This window comes from Agelaius tricolor, unplaced genomic scaffold (assembly GCF_023055355.1).
Source record: "Agelaius tricolor isolate 1412-34295 unplaced genomic scaffold, bAgeTri1.0.p SCAF_6, whole genome shotgun sequence".
NCBI classification, from domain to species: Eukaryota; Metazoa; Chordata; class Aves; order Passeriformes; family Icteridae; genus Agelaius; species Agelaius tricolor.
Genome location: NW_027269266.1, coordinates 12,775,193 through 12,799,714, shown reverse-complemented (window position 1 = coordinate 12,799,714; position 24,522 = coordinate 12,775,193). Strand labels below are relative to the sequence as shown.

Genomic DNA, 24,522 nt, shown 5'->3' with positions numbered 1-24,522 from the left:
AGGTCTGCAATGCTGAAAGGAGAGCAAGTTCTGTTTAATTTGATAGTCCTAACATATTTTAGAGCTACTTGATACTTCAAAACATAACCACATGTACAAAAAATTTATTTGAATGTGTCAGATAACACAGACCTAAAAATTCCACTAATAATCAGAGGATTAAGAGCGACATTCATCCGCACAATTTTGACTGATTTAAGTTTGAAATGTGATACTGAATTCTTCACAGAATCACAGATGGCCCTGAAGTTTTGTAGATACTAAACAAAAAATAGTCAATCACTTCTTCTGACTGAAGTATTTTGGGTTACTTCAACACCAAGCTGCATCTTTCTGATAAAACTTCCTGGGTCATTCAAGAAGGATTTTCTACAGGGTTTCATTATTTTCATATACTCTGGGTATGTTGTTAATGTTCTACTTAGAAGAAAAAACAACAGCTGACAAAAAGCAAAAAAACACTTCAGGCTTTGCAAGGTGAATTGCTTTTGCAATTCTGACTAAAATAATGGAATTATTTCTGATTTTACAGCTGCAAACTTGAACAAAGTACTCCATTTTGCTATGGCACCAAATAGCAGCATCATCTACAGCTCTTTCTATAAGAATTTCCATTACAAGTTTCTTAAAAGGTCAAGAAAACTACATTGTGGCTTTTATAAAGTTTGTGTAGCAATATCCTCTATACTTCATAAAATGCAGTGTATGTTTTTTAAGTTCAATATATTGTATTCACAGACCCAAGCAAAACAAGCATTCAAGAACTAACATATAAAAATAAAAGTTAAAAATAAAAATTAAAATAACATCCATTTACTATGACTGTGCCCAATCAAGCAATAAATGACCTATACCAAGATGGGATGTACTTCCAAGAAGTTAAAATTCAAACTGCCTACCAAATGATGACTTTCTGTTTAAATTCCCTCTCAAAAGGGCTCACCTCTAACACAAATTCAAACTCAAATTCAAACACAAATTCAAACAAGACAGAATTTGAAACAAAGAACAGGAAAATGGTATTAGCATCAAAAAAAACTAACATTACCACATGCTTAAGACCATTAAAGCAAATTAAATTCTAAGGCCTAACAAACAAAAAAAGCTCTTAATTTGAATTATACACAGAACTATTTCGTGATTTATGCTGAGGGAAGAAACCTGTTTTCTTCAGCTGAACTCAAATGCAAATTTAAGTTTTACTGAAGAAGCAGAATTCATTTCAGCACATGTAACTGTTGTGAGGCACAACTGGTCCTTCAGACAGCCCTGTAGTAAAAAATATTCCAGGTAAGGAATCAGATGTTGTACTAAGAACTGGTTCAACTGTTTTGGTGTTACACTCATTCTGCCCCCAACCTCTGCCTGTAATACTGCTAGCCCAGACTGTGCCAGGGCTAAGGATGGTTTTTTTCTGGATAACTGAGTGTTCAGTACACTTCAAGAACACATCTGCTTTTAAAACTAGAGATGCAAATACAATAGTAGGATTTTATTTTAATACCCAACATTAAAAACATTGCTCAACTGTGAGTTGTATCTTATGTTTCCCAAACACTATCCTACTCACCAGAAAGGACTATGTGTTTAACAGGTCATATCTAAAAATCCTCTAAATATCTAATGACTAGCATAAGCAGCTTCCACCTTTACTGCCTCCCAAGCACATAATGAACTGTTCTGCATTAGAAGAATCATCAGACAGTAAGCTGACAAATTAGAATATAATCTCACTGAATCACCCTCATAAAACCCAGAGTTCCAAATTTAATGCAAAAATTAAATGGTCACATTTTATATAAGTTCTGTCACAGCTGGTGCTTAAAGTGTTAAAGAATATTGTGTAAACTTTCTATTTGTAGATAAAAAGAATTCCCAACATGCAACCAATGCACTCAAAATTATATTGCATAATTAAGGGCAGTTCAACATCCACAGCTGAGGATGTGAACTACAGCTCTGGAACCCTCACGAGAGCTGCAGCCAGGGAAGTGACAGCGCAGCTGAGAGCTGAGCACAGGCAGCAGAGGCAGCATCTGCCCTCCCTGCTGCTGCTGTGCCCAGACTAATTCATACAGACCCCAGCAGAGAGGTTCAGCTGCTCACCCACATTCTTTGCTCGGTCACATCCCTCTCGCTCTCTGGGAAAGGACTGTCACCACTTCGATGGATTCTCCTGCATGGAATGTCCCAGTTCCCTGGCTGGGAGCTCCCAGAGCTCTGACCCAACTGAAAAAGCAACTGCTGGGCTGAAGTGACTAATGTGTCATTTACTTTAAGAACAATCAGAACATAATAGAGTGTATTTTCTCGTCAATCAGGTATACATACATTTTTTAATACATATAGTAGAAGTTAAATAGACACAAACATTCCAGATGTAGCTAGTTTTGGTGACAAGCTTTATTGAATAGCATCAAGGAGCACACAAAATACCAGAAGTTGTTCAAAACTGGTACACCATTCCTACAAAATACACAGGACAACATATTCTGTAATTTATTTAAATGATTCTCTTTCATGCAGTCTATTATTGTCTATCAGCACTGTGTTACAGATGAACCATACTTACTACAAAAACTTTCACACAGTTAAAAATACAAAAAAGAATAAATCAAAATCCAACCTGTCCTAGTTTACTGCCTTCACTCAGCTTGTGTTGTTCTCATTGTGCAAATAGTCCTTGCCAAAATAATTTTCGTTTTTGTATCCACCACCCTGTTTGTTGTCTGAAAAACGTTAAAGGCACAGAGCTTCAAAGACTATCGGACATTTTTAATGAAGTGTCCTTAAAACATGTTCACGGAGAAAAAATGTGAAATAAACATGTCAAAATTATTCCTGGATGCTGTCCAGCAACCAGCTGTGGTGTGCAGTCTATGCTAACCCTGGGAACATTCTTCTTTCTCTATGGGCCTCCAGCTTTGTCTTCTGTTCCTACGGATATTTGTATTCCAAATGCATTCAGTTAAATCTCAAACTAAGCAAGACCAAACTGAATTAGTACTTCAAGAGGAAAACAATTAAGCATGACCAAGCTTTTAAATCAGCTAGGTTTTTTTGGTTTGACACACAGTACCTTTTCATGAATTTACCATAAAAGCCATGCTGTGGGACACCTACAATGCTCGAGTCATGTCAAGCCTTCAAATTCTAACACTCAAGTTCTGCTGACTTAGGGCAATTAAATAACCAAACATCTATTTTTTGAATAGCAGCACTAATTCCTACTTTATGTCCAAATCCAAACTTTGCTAGTCATGCTCAGTGTCTTACAGCAGAGTTCTAATTATTTAAGACACTACTCAAGCACGCACATAGAGAGTGAAAAAAAGGCAAAGGTCACAAAAGAAAGGCTAAGGAAAAAGTGGGCCTAATGCTTAGCAGAGAAGGTGAATGAAGCCACGGAAGAGGCTGAGGCACTGATATAACATTACCAAGAGTAGATGAAGGTGCAGTGGTACAAATCCACAGGATCAGAAGGATGCTTTCAGCAGTGTGGAGAGAGCTGACCAGTGTCACCACAAGGATGCACTCTATCATCTTCCAAAAATCATGGCCTCAAGGGAGATCCCCAGAGACTGGAAAAAGGCACATAGCCATCTTCAAGAAAGGCAAGAGAGAGGATCTGGGGATCTACAGGCCAGTCAGTCTAATATCAGTTTACAGAAAGAGTAACCCCATGGAGCAGTACAATGTAGGTCTGACTTGCCCATTCTCATCAGCATTAATTATGTAATTCTCCTTTAAATCTTTACTGACAGCATACTACTATCAGCCTTTTCAAGGTGGACTTATTATACTTTCTAAATTTGGGCACATTAGTTCCCCTTCACCTCCAGCCTTCTAAAATTTCTCCACTGTTCCATGATTTGTTAAAACTCAAAATGAATAATTCATACAGCTTCTAAGCTTTTTTTCTTTTTTAGTATCTGTAGGTGTCAGTGCAGCAGATTTAAAAACATTTAACATTAATAGTTGCTGGTACAGTGATAATACATTCTTCCCATCACTAATGATGGAGGTGGTGAGATGTAAAAGCATCATCCAGCCTCTTTCTGAATACAGAACAAAATATTTATTGAATATTTATGCCTTTCTCTGCACAGCAGAAATTTATCATCCTTGCCCAGTATTGGACTTCTATCACTACTAAGCTTCTGTACCCTTCAAGAACATCCTCTATATTTAAAGAACTCCATTGTACTCCACTGCCCACGGATTTTTATTAATAACTTTACCTCCTTAATCTCCTGTCTCCAAGCCATACAGTGCTTGCCATCATCAGCTCCCCATTCTTTAAAACTGTATTGCTTCACTCCCTTCCTTACCTTGTTTCAACCAAACAAATCATGTTTCCTGAAAGAAGAATTGTTCTGGGGGTAATAACTAAATGAACAAGTAGGTGTCAAGCAAGTCACATTTTTATGCTCAAGTACTCTTGTTTTTTAAGCCTGCTCTTCTTTTAAAGATTAAAGCAGGAGGTATGTGCATGCAGAACTTGTTCTTGGCTCCCAACCTGCAAAATTAGATCACAGCTCCTAACACACCTGCTCTATTTATTCTACATGCCTCAGAAAGAAAAACCTGAACAGAAGACAACAGAATGGCTTTTATTTGTTTGAAAACTGTCAGATAGATGTAAAGAATTATTTTCAAAGCTTCAAAAATTGATTCGTGGCCAAGTGATTTATCAGCATAAACTCCAAATACCTGCAACAGGCTGAATTCTCATCATTTTTCTTTACTGAATACAGAATGACTTTAAGAAACTGCTCATCTTTCTAGGATCTGTATTACATTAAAAAGTCTCCAATATATTTTTTTCAGATAAAAACACTGGCACAGTACTACTCTACTTGTCTTCTGAATGGTGAGAACTGTTCAAGCAGGCAACAGAACATTTAATACACAAAACCACAGAAAAATCTGTAAGGTTTTGCTGTGACATTTCATTTTTTAGAGGTTCTCTAGTGAACACTCATTAAACATGTTTTAACATACAAATTATTTCAGTCAGCTATAGTTTCTTTACACAGCTGTGCTTTGATTTTTTAATCTATCATTTTGCTTTATCTCAAAAACTGGCACTAAATAGCAAAATATACAAGCCTGGACACAGAACATGGTATCTTTTAAGATTTAGATAAGGGTTTTAATATGGAAAGAACATTACCAAATGTATTTCTGTAAAACCAAAAATCAATGCTTCCCTTGCAGCAAAGCAGAAAACCCTGCGTATTATTTCTACCACATTCACTTCTGCTCTTCAAAGTCATTCACCTTTCACTAGGAGTGAAATAATGCAAGATCTGTGTTGTAAACTTTGTAGTTTTGAACTGTGCACTGGGTGAATGCCAACAATCTGCATCATCCTCTGTATCAAACATGGATTCATCCAGCTCAACTACTTCTTTTTAGGGCACTGGAAGGGAGGAGGGGAGATTAAAAATAATGGTGATAAGCGCCAAAGACATTTTGCACTTTTCTTCTAAGCTATTTCTGATCTGTGCGAATTCACTCGCTGCATGCAGGCCTCATGGCCCATACCATGTAAATGTCAATGATCATGCCACAAGTCAGAACTGAATTAACCTTAAAAATGAAACACAAAATTGCAATGACAAAGGGTTCCCTTCAAATCCACAGTCCTGTGATGAATCTAAAAAAGTAAGTATTTCCATTGATGACAGTTACCTTCAAAGATAAATAAGTATTTCTTTCAAGATTTCTGGCTATATATGTATTTAATTTGCAAGTTTCTTTAAAAATGTTTACTGCAATAGCTGTAGCACCTACAGTATTCAAGTACCACGAAAATTCACAGACTGGAAGCCAAATTCATTTTATACAGATGTAAGAATTGAGCTTAAGTTTCTGAAATGTAGAGTTTTGGATGGGAATTTTAGAAGAAGCCTCCCATAAGTAAAAAATTTAGACAATATATATACATTTACCAGATGACAAAACATAAAATTACTTCAAGCATGAGAGCAGACAACAAGAACAGAACTCTTTCTCTACAAGACAAACACATAATAAGGATAATAAGGATATAGTGTATTCTGTTTCCTAACATCTTTCAAATTGCTAAATACCTTGTAAGGTTCTCTGTTTTCCTGACTGTTAATCTAAAACCATAAAATTAACAGGACTTTAAAAAACAGAATCACAGAATAAGCCCCTGAGTTGGAAGGGACCCACAATGAGCATGGAGTCCAACTCCTGGCCCTGCACAGCATCACCCCCAAGAGTCACCCGCTGCGCATGAGAGCGTTGCACAAACACTTCTTGAATTCCATTGGGCTTGGTGCTGTGACCACTGCCCTGGGGAGCCTGTCCCAGTGACCAGCCACCCTCTGGGTGAAGAACCTCTTCCAGATATCCAACCTAAAACTGTTCTGATGCAACTTCAGGCCATTCCCTCATGTCCTGTCACTGGTCACCAGAGAACAGATCAGTGCTTGTCCCTCCTCTTTGCCTCACCAGACTGCAGTGAGGTCTCCCCTCAGTCTCCCCTTGCCCAGGCTGAACAGACCGAGTGATCTCAGCTGCTCCTCACACGGCTTCCCCTCAAGGCCCTGCACCATCTTTGTGGCTCTCCTTTTCATGCTTTCTAACACTTTAATCTCTTTCTTACACTGTGGCACCCAGACCTGCCCCCAGCACTCGAGCTGAGGCCCCTCCAGTGCAGAGCAGAGCAGGACAATGCCCTCCCTTGCCCTGCTGGCCATGCTGTGCCTGATGCCCCCCAGGACAGGGTTGGCCCTCCTGGCTGCCAGGGCACTGCTGGCTCAGGTTCACCTTGCCATGGACCAGGACCCCCAGGTCCCCTTCTGTGGCACTACTCACCACCCTCCCATTGCCCAGTCTCTACATCCAGGGTTGCCCCATCTCTGGTGCAGAATCCAGCACTTTGCCTCTTGAACTTCATGTGGTTGGTGGTTGCGCAGACCTCTAATCTGTCAAGATCTCTCTGCAGGGCCTCTCAAGGGTGCATCAGGCACAGCATGGCCAGCCAGGCAAGAGAGGGGACTGTCCCACTCTGCTCTGCACAGGCACAGCCTGCCCTTGAGGCCTCTGTGCAGTTTTGGGCACCACAAGGAAAGGAAGACATAAAGCTGTCAGAAAGTGTAAAAAAAATCCTTCACCAAAATGGTGCAGGGCCTTGAGGGGAAGCTCGAGGTGTGAGGAGTGGCTGAGGTCCCTTGGTCAGGAGGAGACTGAAGGGAGACCTTATAGCAGTCTACAGTTTCCTCATGAAGATAAGGGGAGGGACTGGCACTGATCTCTTCTCTCTGGTGACCAGTGACAGGACCTTAGGGAATGGCCTGAAGCTGCATCATGGAAGGTTTAGGCTGAATATTAGTAAAGGTTCTTCACCCAGAGGGTGGTTGGGCACTGGAACAAGCTCCCCAGGGAAATGTTCACCAAGTCTAACAGAGGTGAAGAAGTGTTTGGACAATGCTCTCAGGCACAGGGTGTGACTCTTGGGGCTGCCCTGTGAAGGCCCAGGAGCTGGACTTTGATGATCCTTGTGGGACTCTCCCAACTCAGGGTATTCTGTGATTTTTTCTATGCACCAATGGCAAACAACATAATTCATCAACATTTTAGCAGTACTTAAGACTCTGTATATAGAGTTCAAGTCAAAAAAGCCATGGAGATAAATGTGCCCTTAAAAATCCAGTCAAGAGGAGCTCTGTGACTGAACAGCTTGTGAACACTGAAAGTGAGAAACCACTGCATTTGAAAACAAAGCGCTCTCAGTTCTACTAAACGTGCTGTGACACCGGATGTGTGTTAAATTTGTTTACATGTTACTTTTTATAGCCAGTTCCAAACTGAGGCACTTAATCTATCCTTAGATAAGTAAAATGAATTAATTACTATCAAATCCTAGACACATTTATGCATTTTGTCACAACAGTAATTTACATGTCCTCCCTAAGAGAGAACAACTCTGAATATGAAAATACATTTGACTACATTGTCTGAAAGCTTAAAAGCTCCCCTAATACAAATCATTCCTTATTTCTATAGCAGCATGTTAAAACCAGAGTTTCTTTCTCTGCATTAAATACACTTAAGGTTAGGTCCAATTCTTCCCTGCATCACAGCTATCTGCATCACCCTACCTCTAGTACATTACAGACACCAAAGTCCACAAGAGTTTTATGTTAAATCACTAGATCAACATGGACACACACACAGAGGATAAACAGAACCAGCTAACATCCTGTAACATGACTTCTACACAAAAAGCAAGAGGCAATTCACATAGACTCTGAAACCACAAATTTTTCATGGAAGAAAATTCATTACCACTCAGGGTACTTTCCACCATGAAGGTGAAATTCATAATAGAGTCTGGTTGGTTACATTCTAAGTATTTTACAAAACAAATTCAAAACAGGTTAGCTTTAATTACAAAATAGTGAGTAATTCTTCTCTGCCTTCATCTAAGCAGATGCAAAATTAAACAGGTAAAGTGAATGGTAAGATGAACTATACATCCTGTGAGATGGAAAACAGGCCTCAGGAGGGTCTGCCTCTCAACTAACTCTAAATTCATCCGTGTTTTCATAATTTATAGTCAAAAGCAAGCTGTTTTGGAAAAAAAACTTTAAACAAAGTACTACCCTGCTGTACAGAAGCCTATCATGCTTGCAATATGTTGAACACATACCCAAGTGGATATGCAAAGGTAAACCCACTTCATACAAAGTCTTCTAACAAATCTCAAGTATCTGAGGATGACAAGCAGTCCACAATAAAATGACTGTGTAACTGGAAATTACAAGCAGCATCCTTTTCTGACCAGTTATACTCACCTAGTGCTTCATTGGTTTTTTCACATAACTACTGTACAAATACTTTATGCCAGGACTGGATTTCTCTATGTTGAATAATACCCCATAAGAACACCCGGTTCAACAACAAAACCAGACAGATCTGACAGCCATGTTCCCAGTTACATGATGGAGTATGCAATTAAGAACTGGGCAGCATACTGACTGCATTCCAATTGTAACTAAGGCGTCAAATTTAAGACTTCCTGAAAAGATTAAAGACATTTTCATTAAAATATATTCTTCCTATCGTTCACTAGCATTGCTGCACAGTCAACAACACACATGCCAGCTGTTTTAATTTCTATTTATACAGTAAATCACAGGCATTGGAGTGCATGAGAATTAAATTAAGAAAAGGGCTCAAACCAATACCATTTATTACCTACAAACCATTTTCTTCCAGGTATAATCATATAATCCCCATTGAGCTCACAGTTACACATTCACAAGACTTCAGTCAGTCGGTTACTGGGAACACTGCTGAGTATCTGTGCTGCAAGTACAATAATACAGCTAAACAAAATAGAATTACTTACAGTCTGAGAATCTCACAAAGCAGCCAATTAAATGCACGAGTAAGTAAGACTAGGATTATGACAGAAAAGTTACCTATAACAGAATAATAAGATAATGAAATTGCTCTTAACTGAAGTATCAAAATTCAGGCTACTTCTTGAACCAATAGAGCACAGAACTTCCAACTACTTTCTCTGATATTGTCAGTAAAAAAAAAAAAAGAAACACAAAACTAACCCAACATTCACCAGTGTCAATGTATCAGCACATTACAACTCCTCACACCCTAAAAAAACCCTGCCATCACAACCTTTCATCTTTCTTGGCACTGTGAGAAAACAGCATAAAGGTCATGGAAAACAAACTTCACTCACATTCTTACAGGTGTCTCCTCCACATTAAAGCTGAAGAGCAGCACAGAAAACCTTTTGGTGCCTTTGCAGAACAGAACACTTCAGTTCCCACACCTCTGAAGTCAACATTTTTCAGTAGTATACAGTCACTTCTATTTAAAAACAAAATAATACCTTGGGTTTAGTGTTTATATACTAAAATTGAAAATCAGAAGAAACTCAGGATAACTGAACTATATAAGAAAGACAGAACTGAGTAAGATTCTGGGTTTTTCTTTTTTTTTTTTTTTTTAATATGCTGCTACTGCAAAGAATTCAAAAGAAAAGATTCCTGAAGGCTCAGCTAAGTAGTTCTACATTCAAACAAGCTTAAAAAGATTTGCCAATTATATGGTCAAAAGTAAGAAGCTACAGTCAAAAATCTGTCTTTTTTATATCACAACCTATTTTCCAAATGTATTAAGAAAAAATAATCTTCAATGTGAACTCGCAGTCATTCAACCAAGATTCAGCAAATTCTTAACCCACACACTTGATTTGTGATGTATTTTGGCTGCTAAGTCTGACTCTAAAAGAGTGATGTGCTACCTTATTATTATTTTTTAAAAGATTTCTCTTGGGATTGCACAGCAAAGCAATGAGTATGTAGCCTATCTTACACAGGAAGGAGAGATTTTTATCCTCAAAAACAGGAGGTTCGCCCACATGATCACCTGGGACAAACTTAGCCAGTGCAAGCAGGCTAGAAGGTTATAGGAGCCTGGGAATGTTTAACATCAAGAAAGTAATTACAGCCCAGCAAGATCAGAAGGAATTACACAGGAAATGTGAACAGTAACCCTTTCCTGCCAAAAAAAATCATGAAAAAGTGAGCTCTCAGCTGCCAGACTATAAGGCTGCACAAACCAATTGCAAAATGCAGGAATGGAAAATACACTATGTATTACTAGGCTATAAATTCCCAACGATGTGGTAAAGCTACACCTCCATGAAAAGAACAAAACCCCTGGTCTTTCTTCTTGCCATGTATATGCAGTATAATTAAAGCCCAGAAGAAACATGAAAAAGTTGCAAACATCACACAAGAACGGTCAGTTGTCTCTTCTGGAATTTTCTCTTAAGTTTACGCTGACCAAACAGTGCCCCCTTTAGAAGATGGTCAAATCTCTTGTTCTTATTTAGTCAAGAAAATCTCTGTCCAAAATATATAGGGCATTATTCAAACAAGAATGCTAACTCTCTCAGTTACCTGTTCCCTAAAAATTAATCTCCCAAATTCTGAAATAAACCCCGTAACTCAGCAGAATGGGCTCAAAGTATTCCATGTATTTGCTGGTGAAACAATCTCTATTCTTTAGGGACATGGGGGAATTTGAGTGACCTGACTGTAGTTCAGTTGAGTTAGAAAGCCTTCAAGTGGGATATTGGAAAGTGAACAGTGATCACATGCCTGTCCTTCACACAGAACTGGGATCCATTTTAGTGAGACGAGATTTTTTTCTTAAGCTACTCAATAAGGAAAATAGCATTCTTTCAAATCTACCAAGACATAATGCTGTACATAACCCCAGTCAGATAAGAGATAAGCAATAAAGCAATCAAGCACTACTGTTTTTATTAATTTATTGATTAAAATTACCATAAACCTATCCTCAATAAACAAAAATATACTCCCCTAAAATGACTCCTAGTGTGTATCTGCTCTATTGAAAAATGGGATTAAAAGATACTTTTACAATTTAAAAAAAATCAGTGAATTGCCTTATTTAAGCAACACACCTCTTTAGCTATTCTTAAAATTACAAATCAGAACAGTATCATGACAGATTGCAGTACCAAAACCAGTGTATCACTTTAGCTTCTTTTCTTCCAACCTTGTGACTCAGGTGTTTCCTTCTACCTTCCTTTACTACCAAAGCCTTTCTTTTCTCATCTCATCTGTTGGATTATGTTTTGTTTCCTTTTCCTTGCCTTCACATCTAAGGTGGGTGGGATTTTGCCATCACTAAAGCCACATGCACAACCAATTCCTGCACGGCTGAAGTCTACTCAGCTACCTGCTCAGTGGAATCTCTAAATAAATAACATCAAGGGGCAAAAAAAGAAGAAAATACAAAGGCAGCACATGAGAATTTCAACTACAGGTATGCAAATAGGGCAGAGACAGCGCAGTAAAGAAGCAACAAGGACAAGAAGTAATTGCTGACATTACAGCCTGCACAAGTAACCATAACTCCCATTCTTCAGGAGATAAAACTGAAGCATGAAACTATTATATTTTCTATTATTTTACTGAGATGGAAGCTGAAAAGAGACAAGCACTGTGACCTCACTCTGGAGACAAAGGGAAAGTTCCATCTTCTCCTGCACTAAACTTAATCCCACTTCTAAGGGTTGGTGATTTGCAAAAATAAACTGAACTAGCTTTCCCAGTCAATACACGTTCTTCAAAGATTAAAGTCACTGCTCCTAAATTTGTCTGTCTCCACAGCAGATTAAAGATTTAGCAGTACAGTATTCAAACAAGATGTTAGCCAAAAAAGCTGCAGTAGTGGATGAGCCACTAGTTTTTCAATAGCTATAAATGCAACATGAATCTATCCACAGCAGATAACACTGTGTTCTGTTTGTTCATCAGTCAGAGAAAACCATTTCAATATTGTTGCAAGATATTCTGTTTTCAAAGGACTTGTACATGTGAAGCAAAAATCCCCCCAGTGACAGAATGTGGTTTTTTTCAGTTCAATGTGTTTAAAACCACAGCCTATTTTCAGCCAGGTGAGCTGACTGCAGTCTGTCAGAAGGCAGGAGCTGCCTACAAGGGCTATTACTGTGCAAAGGCGTTGGTGGCAGCGGCCACGGGAAGGGTTCCCTGCACCTCCCAAGTGTAGGCAGCACATCAGAATCTGAGCATTCCTCTCATGAGGAATTTGCAACTGACTCATCTGCTGCACCCTGAAGCAGCACTGTGGCTCACAACACTGGGCACTGCACAGGATTCCTTTGCAAATCAACATTTTCCACCTAGCCACATCTGCTCTTTGTGAAACTTCTGCAGAATTTGTATCTGAAAACTTGTAGGAGTTGAACCCAGTGATCCTTGTAAGCCCTTCCAACTCAGGATATTCCACAGTTCTAGTGTACTGCTACAAGTAATGCTCTTTAATTGGGAGGTTACTGGCATTCACCTTATTACTAGAAAGAAATGTAATCAACTTTAAAATCCTTAAAGTAAAAAATGTCATATTTTGGGCCTGTGAAACCACTTTGTAATGAAAAAGTGAATTCCAAAGATACTAGCTTTGAAAATTACTATGCTTCTAAATACAGTTAATTGTAATATGACTAGAAATAGAATAGAAATTTAAAACTTCCTCTTCTGGGGACATCTACAATCAGCCAACCTAACATGAATTAATATTCCCACCCAGTGCCTTCCACACTGCAAATATACACATTAAACATTTTATCCTTCCCAATCCAGAGCAGCTTTCTAAAGATAATTACCAAAAACTGAATTATCAGTTAACCACACCAGTGACCCACAAGTCTTGGAGAGAGAGAGGCCAGTAAAGAAAACCTGAAACCATTCTCTGTAAATATCCTCCATCAGGCAAGCATGGCTCTATTCTCTCTCAACCATTACTAACATCTATGAACTCTTTAGGTTTATCTATTAATTTTGCAATTATTAATAAATATTTTGGAAATGGTCTTTCTAGTGTTTCATGTTTGAAATAATATGAAGAGAATTCAAATAAATAGTTTTCATTATTGAACACTTTAAAACTTAATTCCACTTTGACAAAAAAAAGGCTCACATGCCCAAGTTAATTACATCTCTCATCACTGAAATCCCTCAGGGTTAAATAAGGCTCAGGATACTTAGCCTGTCCTATTCTCCTGATAGAATACTTGCAATAGTCTATAGGTACAGACCACTTCACAAATTATTTTTTTACATTTTGTTTTCTAGGAGAAAGATGCTTTATGAATTTGTAGATATTACCATCAATACATTATTCTTTTTCCTTGACTTGCATTTTTGATGATGGTCAAATTAAAACACATTATTCCACAACTATGGGAATAACAGTTGCAGAATAATGGGTTTTAACTAACTATATAAGTAAGATTTTTATATTGTTTATTTTTTGCTTTTCCAAAATGAACAGCTTCCTAGAACAGGAAGAGACTTAACCAGAGCAAACCAGTTGTATATTCAGGAGTTTCCATCAATTTTGTTAGCGTTATTATTAATCTAAGGAATTTTTATGCTTCTCAAAAGCTGATCAGCTAAATCTTTCAAAGGTATCTACATTTCTGTAAGTGTAGAATAATTTTAAAATTGAAAAAGAAAAGCAAGTTTGGTCCACTTTTATCTTGAACATGAACAAAGCTTTCTTTCAAAATCAAACAGAAATTTCACTTTCCAATAAACAGCAATATTTTATACCAAATATTTGAAGATTTTTAGATGCAAAAAACACCTTCAAAAAGGTTTCAAAACTTTTGCAGTGAATTAGATCAATTATACCTTAATAACACCCTAGACCAGCTCTCCTCACAATACCCAGCTATCTTCAAACCATGCTAGTACATTTCTGTAGGTTTGACACTTGCATGAAATCATTAAAAGAAAAATAAAACAGGTAAAACCTTGATCTAGCCTAAACACTCTACAGTTTCATGCTTCTTTTGAAGCAAAACCTTATCATGTAAAAGAAACCTTACAAATACTTAATTACTTAAATCCTCTAGAACACAGTCTTTAAATACAGAATCCAAAACATAATCATTTTTCTAACTTTTTTAATGTGGTCATGAAGTCCTTCTGACACAAAGAAATTTGACAACAAGGTGAAAAATAGCTGTAGGAAATTAACTTCAGAGCAAACATAAATGATGCTAATCAAACACACCAAAACTGTTAGTTTCACCAGCTCACCTTAGGCAGTACATGCTCTAAACTGGTCAGAGGTGAAACATCCTGCACTGGACTAGACTGAGTGTGTGAAAAACCCTCCCAGCAGCTGTTGATCAAACCTGCTTCCTTATCTTTAAGGAAATCCAGAAGGCTTCACTCAATCCTCTTGGAGCAGCTCCGACCACAATTATCCCCAGGCCTGTCACTTTCAAGTCACTGAAATCAGCTGTCTAACCAAGAAACTCAACATGTTACAGCCAACAGGCAAGTTAGACCTGTGCTCTTTTAGTAGTGCACTGACATTTTTCTTCAACAAAAGACATGGGAAGGTTTTTTCTCAAACCTGCACAGCAGCACACTCTGCCCAGCACTTTGTAGAGAACAGAGCATGTACATTATATACCTTACACATATGATGCTTCTGTCAAGCGACCCCACTATACCAATTGCTTTTTAAAATTAAGTCAGACTTCATATCCTTATTAAATGCACAATAGCGTATATTCCTTTTATTTCAAATTCCATCTCCCCAGCAAATTATAAGAGCTAGACAAGATTTCAGCTTCAGCAACAGAATAGAAGTCCCAAAGCAGGAGTCAATGTGGTTTACTAAAACACTAATACAAGATCAGTGAGTACCATCTCAAGGAAAAGTACATTTATTACTGTCCTCCCCTCTAGATCACTGTGTAAATAAAACTTTTTCCTCACAGAAAAAAAAAAATTCCTCCAGAAATTATCAAGTACATCATTCTACACATACAACAACAGAGAATTGGCACAATTTTCAAATACAGCAACATGCAATCAAAATTATGTAAATATGACATAAATTACATCATGTTTATGTTTCTATAAACTATACTGTGGCAATATATACTCTTGCAGTGCAAGTAGGTGGTGAATGAAAAATAAAGATGTGAGAAAGAAAGACAAACAAGCAATCAGGCTGCTACCTAACAAACCACATCAAGTATTTTCAGAAATGGCCCTTAATGAGGTAAGATTTAAAGAAAGAAGAAGCCACCACTGACTTTCAGAGCATTATGATAATCTACAAAAGTGAAAAGAAAAAACCCAAAGCAAGAAATTTCTCCAGGATCCCACATACATCTGGGACCCACCTGATTATGTAAAGAATGGCAACATGCAGCAGTGGCTTTTAAATGTGTATTTTTCGAGTAGTGAAAATCCAGAATAGCAAAGTTTGCTTTTCAGATGTTCCAACCCTAAATAACATTTAAAAGTTGACTGTTACTTTAGACTTATCATCCCTGGCAGAGTACCTCTCAGTTACTGAAGTTTTTCTGCCTTGACAGGGGAATTCCATTTCTAGGATTCACGCAGAGAAAATGTTTCAGTATAAATCGTGGCTATTCTAAGCCAGGAAAATGTCCCACGGATTGCTAAGTTACCATCCTTCAGGCAAGTTCCCTGTAATTAAGGTATCAATTATAATTTCACAGGCATGTTTTATTTTATAAATAAACTCTGTTTCCATAATTTGAGCTGTGGGAAAGAATGTCTGCGTCAGTGCATCAACCCTTGCAGCACGGCAAGTTTTGAACTGCATGCCAGCTCTAAATGTTATAATACAGATTCTAGCATGGAAAAAATAGGAGGAAGACTTCCCTCTCACCCCCAAATTCCCACAAGCCTTCTGGATTTTTTTATTCCTGTCATGGCACCTCCATGACATCTGCTCTTTGCTGCTCTAGAGCCAAATACAACAAATTTAACTCAATCTGCTGCTAAACACACCAAAAGTAAAAACTGCAGCCTGCACTAAACAGAGAGAAAAGGGCATTTAAGTGGGAATGAGAAAAAGCCGATTCTGCAGTCTTTTTCTGTTGAACACTGCTCCCGATGCTTTTATGACAGAGTTTTATATTTGAGTTTGATAGAGACTGAAAGCAAACAGTTTCTAGGACTTGAACCATGCCAAGAGAAAAGACTGGCAAAGCGACAAGCATGCTCATTTAATTAAGATACCCCCACTGCTATTTTTATGACTTTTTACATACTTGCTGGGAGTTGGCAGGCTGACACAGAAGGCCAGCGTTAGCTCATTTCATCCTCCCAAAATATTCCATCACTCTAGGTACAGAACAAACTTGTGTACTGACTCGAATTAAATTACTGCAGGAACACCAACTTCATGCACGAGCCCAGGCAATAGAAAAATCAAAGCTGAACAGAGCAGTGTCTCACAAGCAGCAAGTCACACAAACAACTGGCCTACGTAAATTCTTGCCAACTTCATGAGGACCCTGATGTTAATCCCCAAAATCTCTTCTCCAATATCCACATCTACAAGAGAAACAAAGTAAATCAGTGCATCCTACCAAGAGAACTAGACATATTGCCTAGTGGGTATCTCCCCTAGATATAACCCAATACAGGGAAAGAGAGCAAACAAATTACAGATGCTGTAATTCTTTCTCCCATAAACAAACTAGGGATAGACTTAATTCCTTCACTCACACCATCAACACATGGTTTTTAGATGAGCTTTATTAAGACTCATGATGGAAAAAATAATTTTGCAAGTGAGGGATTATATTATTTTAGAAGAAAAGGTAACCTGAGCCTGTGTAAATACTCTTGCATTCTAACTCATTCAATTTCATTAGAATTTTTCTAAATTAAAATTATCCCTAGACTGCAGAGCTCAGTCTTACCGGTTTATTAAGAAATAGATCCTTTCTCAAGTTTCCTTTCTCACTTTGTCACCCAAATTTTACAGAATGTCCCCTTATTCCTAGAGCATGAACCAAAAAATCAACAGTTTTGAGTTACTTCTCAAACAATTCATCTTTCTGTGTACTTGTGTTATACTTCTTCATATTCACTGCCTTTCAAAGGCTGAACAATCTCTTCTTTTTTTTCCAATTTATCTTTATAAAAGCAAATTTCCATCCCCACAGATTCCTTTTTTAGACTCTTCACTGATTCCCTTCTTCTCTACATCCTTTTTAGAGGCATCCAGCACCACATCCACTGTGATGACATGCTGTATGACAGTAAGATACTGATTTTTACCACAGCATTTTATACTCCATCACACTTTGTTTAGTTTGATTGCAAGTATGAACACAGGTATCAGAAGTAAAGAGAAAAAACAAGATTTTTAACACACAGTCCCCTACTTTGAGTATGTGGCATTAGTAATATGCCAAGACATCATTTGGGGCCAGGCAGTGCTTGCTTTTTTGTCTTCAGCATAATTTATTCTTTGTAACTCACCAATTACAGACTGCAAATCTTTGTCATTTGCCTATCAGGGTACCCTCCCAGAAAGAAAATCGCTGGTTTACAGGAGAACACAAATATACACTAAGCAAAGGTAACTGCCCAGGACTGTTTGCTTTTAGGTCTTCAATGAGGAACCAAGCGTGCTTTGGCACAAAAACAAGTCAATTTTTCAAAGGGTAGGTCTGCTGTATTTTTTACTAAGACTGTAATAGAAAAGATAAATCATACTATGGAGGACAAGAATATTCTGCATCCTACTTATTCTACCAGAACTATGGAAAATATATAACATCTCTGAATTAACTTGCTAAACTCCATAAAATCTAATAGATACTATACTGGCCCTTACAAGGTACAATCCAGCTAAAACTACAAAAAGTTTCCAAAAACACAGTGCATTACATTTATAATCTGAAGATTTGAAATCACAACAGCCTATCACTATTTTTCTCTGGAAGCTAAAAAAAACCAAGAGAATCTATAAGACTTTTTTTTCTCAATGATGAACAATATTTTAAAGTTTGCTTAATATTGCTGTTTAGGGAAAATAATAATAGAGCGATTGACCTGACTCTCTGTTCTTAAACACTCTGCTAAAAGAACAAACTATTTGTGAAAATAACAAAAACCAGCTGAAGGCATTTGGGTGGTCTCCATTTGAGTCCTGTAATATAGAACAGTTCCTTTCTTCTAAATCCAATACTGATTTGTTTTCCTGCTTTGGTAAAGCCTCAAAACCTGTTGATGACAAAAGCAATGCAACCCACTGAACATCCATATTAATTTACTGGCAGGCTGCTAACTTCCAAGTGCTTGATTCATCACACACAGAGTACTACACTTACATACACAACAGGACTATGCAGGTTTCTATAGACTGATCCTTTTCAATTCCCTAACAGTATTTAGAGGGGTTGTATAGTTTTATCTTTAAGACACTGCACATGATTAGCAGAGACCAACATTGGGTAGTTCAGCTTTACTGCCCTGCTTCCTAAAAACATGGATCTATCTTATTTCTCCACCAGCAGTTCTGTTTTGATTGAGCTAAGGAAGAGCAAAAACTGTCAAAACTTCATGTCTTGGTGTACGTAGCACTCTTTGAAAGGACAGCCTGATATAAACCTGAGATCACACACCCTCACAATCAGCAGACTGCAGTCTCCCTTAGGAGGCCAACCAGTCATGGCCAAAAAAATCCACCAGAATTAAGTTCTATGTCATTCAGCAGAAGACTGAAGTGTGCTCAAAACTATAAAAATCAGTAAAATTTTTTGTAAAATCCCTATTTTCTACAGTTCATCCCAAATAACCACACATATAAACATACATATAAGAGAAGTGGCAAAGAAGCACAGGTGTAACAGCAATGACATCAGTCTAAGCTGTAATTTGTCACCATACACCATTTTCACAGTGCTAACCCAAGAGAAAGATCCTTTGAAGAAGAGACAAAGTCCCTTGCAATTGTCCTATTCAGCTGAATAGTGCACCTTTGAGGGGATTTTTGATTTGGTTTCTGCTTTGAGGTCATGTAAAACCATTAAATAATTCCTACATACATTTCAGCATTCAGCTACTGGCAACAAAGGGCTTCATGAAAAAGACTGAGTATGGGAACACAGCTCTGACTGCTCTGCCACTCACACTTGAACAGCAAAAATATTCCCTGGAACTATAACTTACAACCAAGCTAATATCCCAAACCAATTTCAGTGATAGATCCTAGTAAGTCTCCCAGAAGTTGTTTCTTTCCCCATAACTCCTTTACCCATCCAACAAATTTTCCAAGCTGCTTTTCCATCTCTTTAGCACCTGCAAATACCCAAGTGAGCCACAAGAATTCTCCTGTCTCCCCAGTGACTTGCTGTGACTGAGGCTCTTCAGCAGGGCTGAAACAGCCCAGCTCTGAAGCTCACCACATGACCTCTTCTTGGCATTAACCATGACACTTTTTCTAAACTAACAATCCTGGATTTAGACTTTCTAAAAAACAATAAACTGCTAAGCCACAGAATGAAACATGATGCATACACAGAAATGAACGTCCTACAGCAGCCTCTAAAAGTAAAAGTCACACTTCAAAAAAAAAGCATGTTTATGATTCAATACTCCATAATTTTACTCTTTATATGATTCCATGAAAAAAAAATCTCATTATTCTGCAAAAATAAAAGTTTAACCACAAATGAACTGACCACAATGTATTACAATTCTGAAAGATGGACTGAGTTGATTACATTCTTTCCTTTCCATCTGTGCAACAATTCAAGGTGAACTAACAGCTAAGTACTAAACTTCTTCTGGCATGAGGACACCAGCCAGCTCCCTTCAAACAAGGCTTTCAGTATTGCATAGCCTTCAAAAAGATGCAAGAAAAGAACCAAAGAGAAAAAGGACAGTGCACAGTTTAGGTGAGGAAAACATTCCTTCCTAAAATGGTAAAAGACTGAAGTGACAAAGCAAAGACAGTCTTTCCTTAATTGATGCCCTTTCACATCCTTGTTCAATACACAGTACAGTTCTACCACAGTGAGGTTTATGGTGGTTTGATTATGTTCTTGATATTGACTGGAAGAGTTATCAGACTACAATGTATTGCTACACAAACCACGCTAACTTTCCTACAACATTCAATTACACTATAAATACCCATGAAATCAGGCCTTTAAAACAGTAATGCTTGAATACCACTGACACTAGGTTTAACCAGACAATTAGGGACAAACTAATACCAGAAAATACAGTACTATAATACAATAAGTCAAAGACACAATTAGCAAATATCACACTTCATGATATTTTAATAGAATGGTTTTGACCCAGTTGTTCTGTGGTTTCATGAGGTCACAAGACCAACAGTCACAGAGCAAATACAATACAAAAGAACAGCATTCTCAAAATGCCATTTTAAGCTGGCAGCAAGAATCTCTTTATTATATCAGCACAAGAAAAAAAAGAAATTTAAAAAACAACCCACAACTTTTTATTTTTAAAATTAAAAAAAATTTAAAAAAATAAAGATCTCTGTCATGTAATTTAATGGTGGTTACATTGTGAAGAAGTCTGTAATTCATTTAATTTTGACAAAAACATGCAAATATACTCCATGAGAAAGAGCTCAATTATTACTCAATCAGCACTGTTTCTCTTATTTGCCAATGTCAGTCTTGTAAAAATATGTGGTCATGTTTTAAATTTGTTTTAAAAAAAATCTTTTTAAGTAAAACGTGTTCTGGATCTCTGTAAGTGAATTAAAACACCAACATGGAGTATTAAGACTTAGCAAATAAGGCCCATGTCTTGTCTTGACTGCAAGTAAGGATGAGCATCAAAACATACTTTCCTGCTGCTGAACCACTAATATCTTTTATGGAAATTATAAAAACAATCAGTTTCACTGGAGTACAAGCCCAATGGAATATACCCTCAATGACCTTAAAGAATTTCAAATGGGCAGAGAAACAGCAACTCAAACACAGAGGCAAAAACTGTCTTTGTGTTCAATGGACACAAAATCAAAATCTAAAACACTCTGTAAAGATATTACTGTAATCTTTCAACATACCCACCTTATTTGTCCTGCTGCTGCTATGACCAATGAAACATTTCATCCATCTTAATTCCTATTTCAAGGAAATAAAAAACAAACAAAACCAGAAAGTTCCAATATCTCAGGAAATATATTAGCAAAGGACAGAAAATCGTATTTAATAGAAAAGATAAACATTTTAAGAAACAGTGAATAAAATTCTAATAAAACATGTTTACCCACAATACAACAGCATCTCCTCTTGGGTATACCATACATTAACAGGACTTTAGACTACAGATTACAATAATAAATATCTGAATAAATATTGCTAAAATAACTGATGAGAGTTCATACATTTCTGATTTTTCCATGCACTTTTAAAGTTCTGAATTTTCTTTATTTGCAACTGCAGCAATATTTCCAGTCAGCTTCCAATTCAAGTTCTACATTCAACACTTGGCTATTTCACTTTGACCTGACACCATCTACCTCCTTAGGTGCAAATAAATACATAAAACCATCACCAGTTTCATACAGACATTTAAAACATTAAACCACTTCTATAAATGTTTTACCTGTGCACATAAAAATGCTTGAAACAGTCCAAGTCACTGATGAAGAACACTCCTCCCACCTAGCACAACATAATCCTTGAACCTGTACATCAAAAACATATGTGTGACAATCACTACACATTTCTAAGGCTTCAGTGAGAAAGTCAGAAATATCTCATATATGCTCTCCCCATCATTGCTAGTTCTGATATTCTCACTCACAAATAAGATGCAGGAAACATAAGAAACCAGTATTTTCTTCATTAAATGCTTTGAAAAACACTTCAATTACAACTTCAGCTATCCCAATCTATTTCTTTAATAGCCTGCTCAAAAGCTAAAAGCATTTGCATAGTGCTGGTTTTCTTCTGATCTTCCAGTTATCATTACCCAAAAATATCTTTAGAATTAAATGCTAAGAACAATAGATCATTATGAAAAATATTTTAAATATATGACTTGTCATACACTTTATTTCTCCCTTTTCCTTTCTGTCCTTTGACAAACTCTAAGATGGAAAATATCCAATTCTTCTAGCTACTGAAACAGAAAAAAATGCACTCATACCCGATGTATTTTGCTTTACAAAAAAGTAACTTTGAAAAAGATTAGGTTAAACTATTACTAAAAATAACTAGCTACAATCAAGTTATTGAAAAAACAAACAAAAACAAGAACCACAGCTCAGTATTTTGATTGCTGAATAGTTCTGCGAGGAAAGAAACTGCAATAAACTACTGTGATCCAAGGAAGCTGTGCGTTTACCCAATGTTATCCTCCTCTTTCCTTTTTATTAAGGAATAATAACATGAAAGACCACTTTTAATGGCATATTACAGGTTCAAATAAATTAGTACGAGAAAACTCAAGACTATAATTAGCTTAACTATACAGCATTTAAGAGCTAGGCTGTTGACTGAGACCTTAATACACATTAAAAAGCTTCAACAACAGTTATGTTGGAGAAGAAAGGAAGTGAGCACAAGACATACCACATCAATTTTAGTTTAGGTGTAGAAGTATGTAAACCTTTTAATAGAGCATGACTTTTGGGCAAAATAAATTGAAACAAGTCTCTCTTTCATATCGTTTCAAATCTGCACGCTGTAGACATTCACACAGTCTTCTGAAAACTCTTTTATGCGGCTTTAAAATGCTTCCCTCCTTGTATTATCTATGCCAGACACATCTGATTACTTGGAACCTGGGATTTGTTCCTGATGTCATTATTAAAAGTTCCAAAGGATTCATAAGCCGACAGGCCTCAGCAAGTTGCACACAAACACTACACCCATTTGCTGCATCCACTTCTGCAACCACAGGACAAAACGCCTTTGGCCGTCAGTCCCTTCCAAACCGTAAGGAGCCCGAGAGGGCTGCGCATCGTATTTGTACTTTTATGGAAGCAGCAGCACGGTTATGAAACATCGCTCAGGCCTGGAGTCAAGAGCTGGGCGCACAGCTCTGACTCGCGCTGGCAGGGACAGCAGGGGAGCCAAACGCTGCCCCAGAACCTGGAGGCACTCACTGCCACCCCTCACCGAGCTCACGCTCTATGGCCACCACTGCAAAAGCGTGAGCCGTACAAGCAACCATCGTGACTCGTAGGAAGCGGTCACACGCGGCCTTTCTGCAGGTCTTTATTACAACATCAGAACCGGCAACAGCAGTCACGCCCTCTCGCAGTTTCCGCACCCGCGGGGCTGATACCCAGGGCCGGGCTGTGGCACCCCCCGGCCGGACCGTGGCACCCCTGGGCTGGCTGCGCTGGCTCCGGGCTCGCACGGCGCCCCCGGCCGAGCGCCGCAGGCCCCGCACCGCCGCTCCCGGGCTCCGGCAGCGGGAGCCGGGCGGGCCCCGCACACACCTCGGCGGCCCGGGGGACGCTGCCGAGCCCACCGCGCCCCTCGGCCGAGCAGCGGGACCAGCCGTGCCGTACCAGGGCGAGCCAAGGGCCCCGCAGGCGCGGAGCTCCGGAGAGAAACCCCTCGGGCTCACCGAGTGAGGGCCGGAGGAGGCGCCCGCCCCGCCGGGAGCCGCCACCCCTCCGCCTCTTGCTTCCCGGCCCCGCGCCGCCAGCCGGCTCCGCAGGCGGGCAGGGAGCGGGACAGCCGCGCCCCGACGCCGCCCGCCCCCAGCCCGGGCCGCGGCCCCACCGCCGCGGGGGGAAGGAACTTACGAACACCCGCCGTGCCCGGGTCCCGCCTCCGCGGCGCGGGGCGGCGGCGTCACCCCGCGGGAAGGCGCAGGGGCGGGGCCGCCGGCGGGCGGGCGCTGTCGGACCGAATGGGGCGGCGGGGCCGGGGCTGGTTCTGCGCTCGGGCCTCGGCGGCGCTGCCCCGGGGATGCGGGGCTGCGGCCTCGGGCAGCGCTGTGCTGAGTGAGGCCTTCCCTCCCCGTCCCAGGCAGCCGCTGGCGGGGGAGAGCTGCGCTCCCAGCCGCTCCCCGAAAGTGATGGTTGTCAGGCAGTGGGATAGGGGGTTTTGGGGGGCAAGGCAGAAAAAGGAATCTTTAAAAAGTACAGGAA

The 24,522-nt window shown here is 39.0% G+C and overlaps 1 protein-coding gene across 8 annotated transcripts in view; it reads right to left on the bottom strand.

Annotated features, from left to right (window-relative positions):
- Positions 1-24,292, bottom strand: part of ZNF438 (zinc finger protein 438) — a 50,667-nt gene extending 26,375 nt beyond the window's left edge. For 4 of the 8 annotated variants that reach the window (XM_071428720.1, XM_071428724.1, XM_071428723.1 and 1 more), the window contains exons 1-3: positions 24,175-24,292; positions 22,017-22,098; positions 21,479-21,532 (exon numbers count right to left, since the gene is read on the bottom strand). The gene's annotated coding sequence lies outside the window, so the exon portion shown is untranslated. The other 4 variants (XM_071428721.1, XM_071428725.1, XM_071428727.1 and 1 more) reach the window with 2 other exon arrangements.
- Positions 24,293-24,522: the final 230 nt, after the last annotated feature.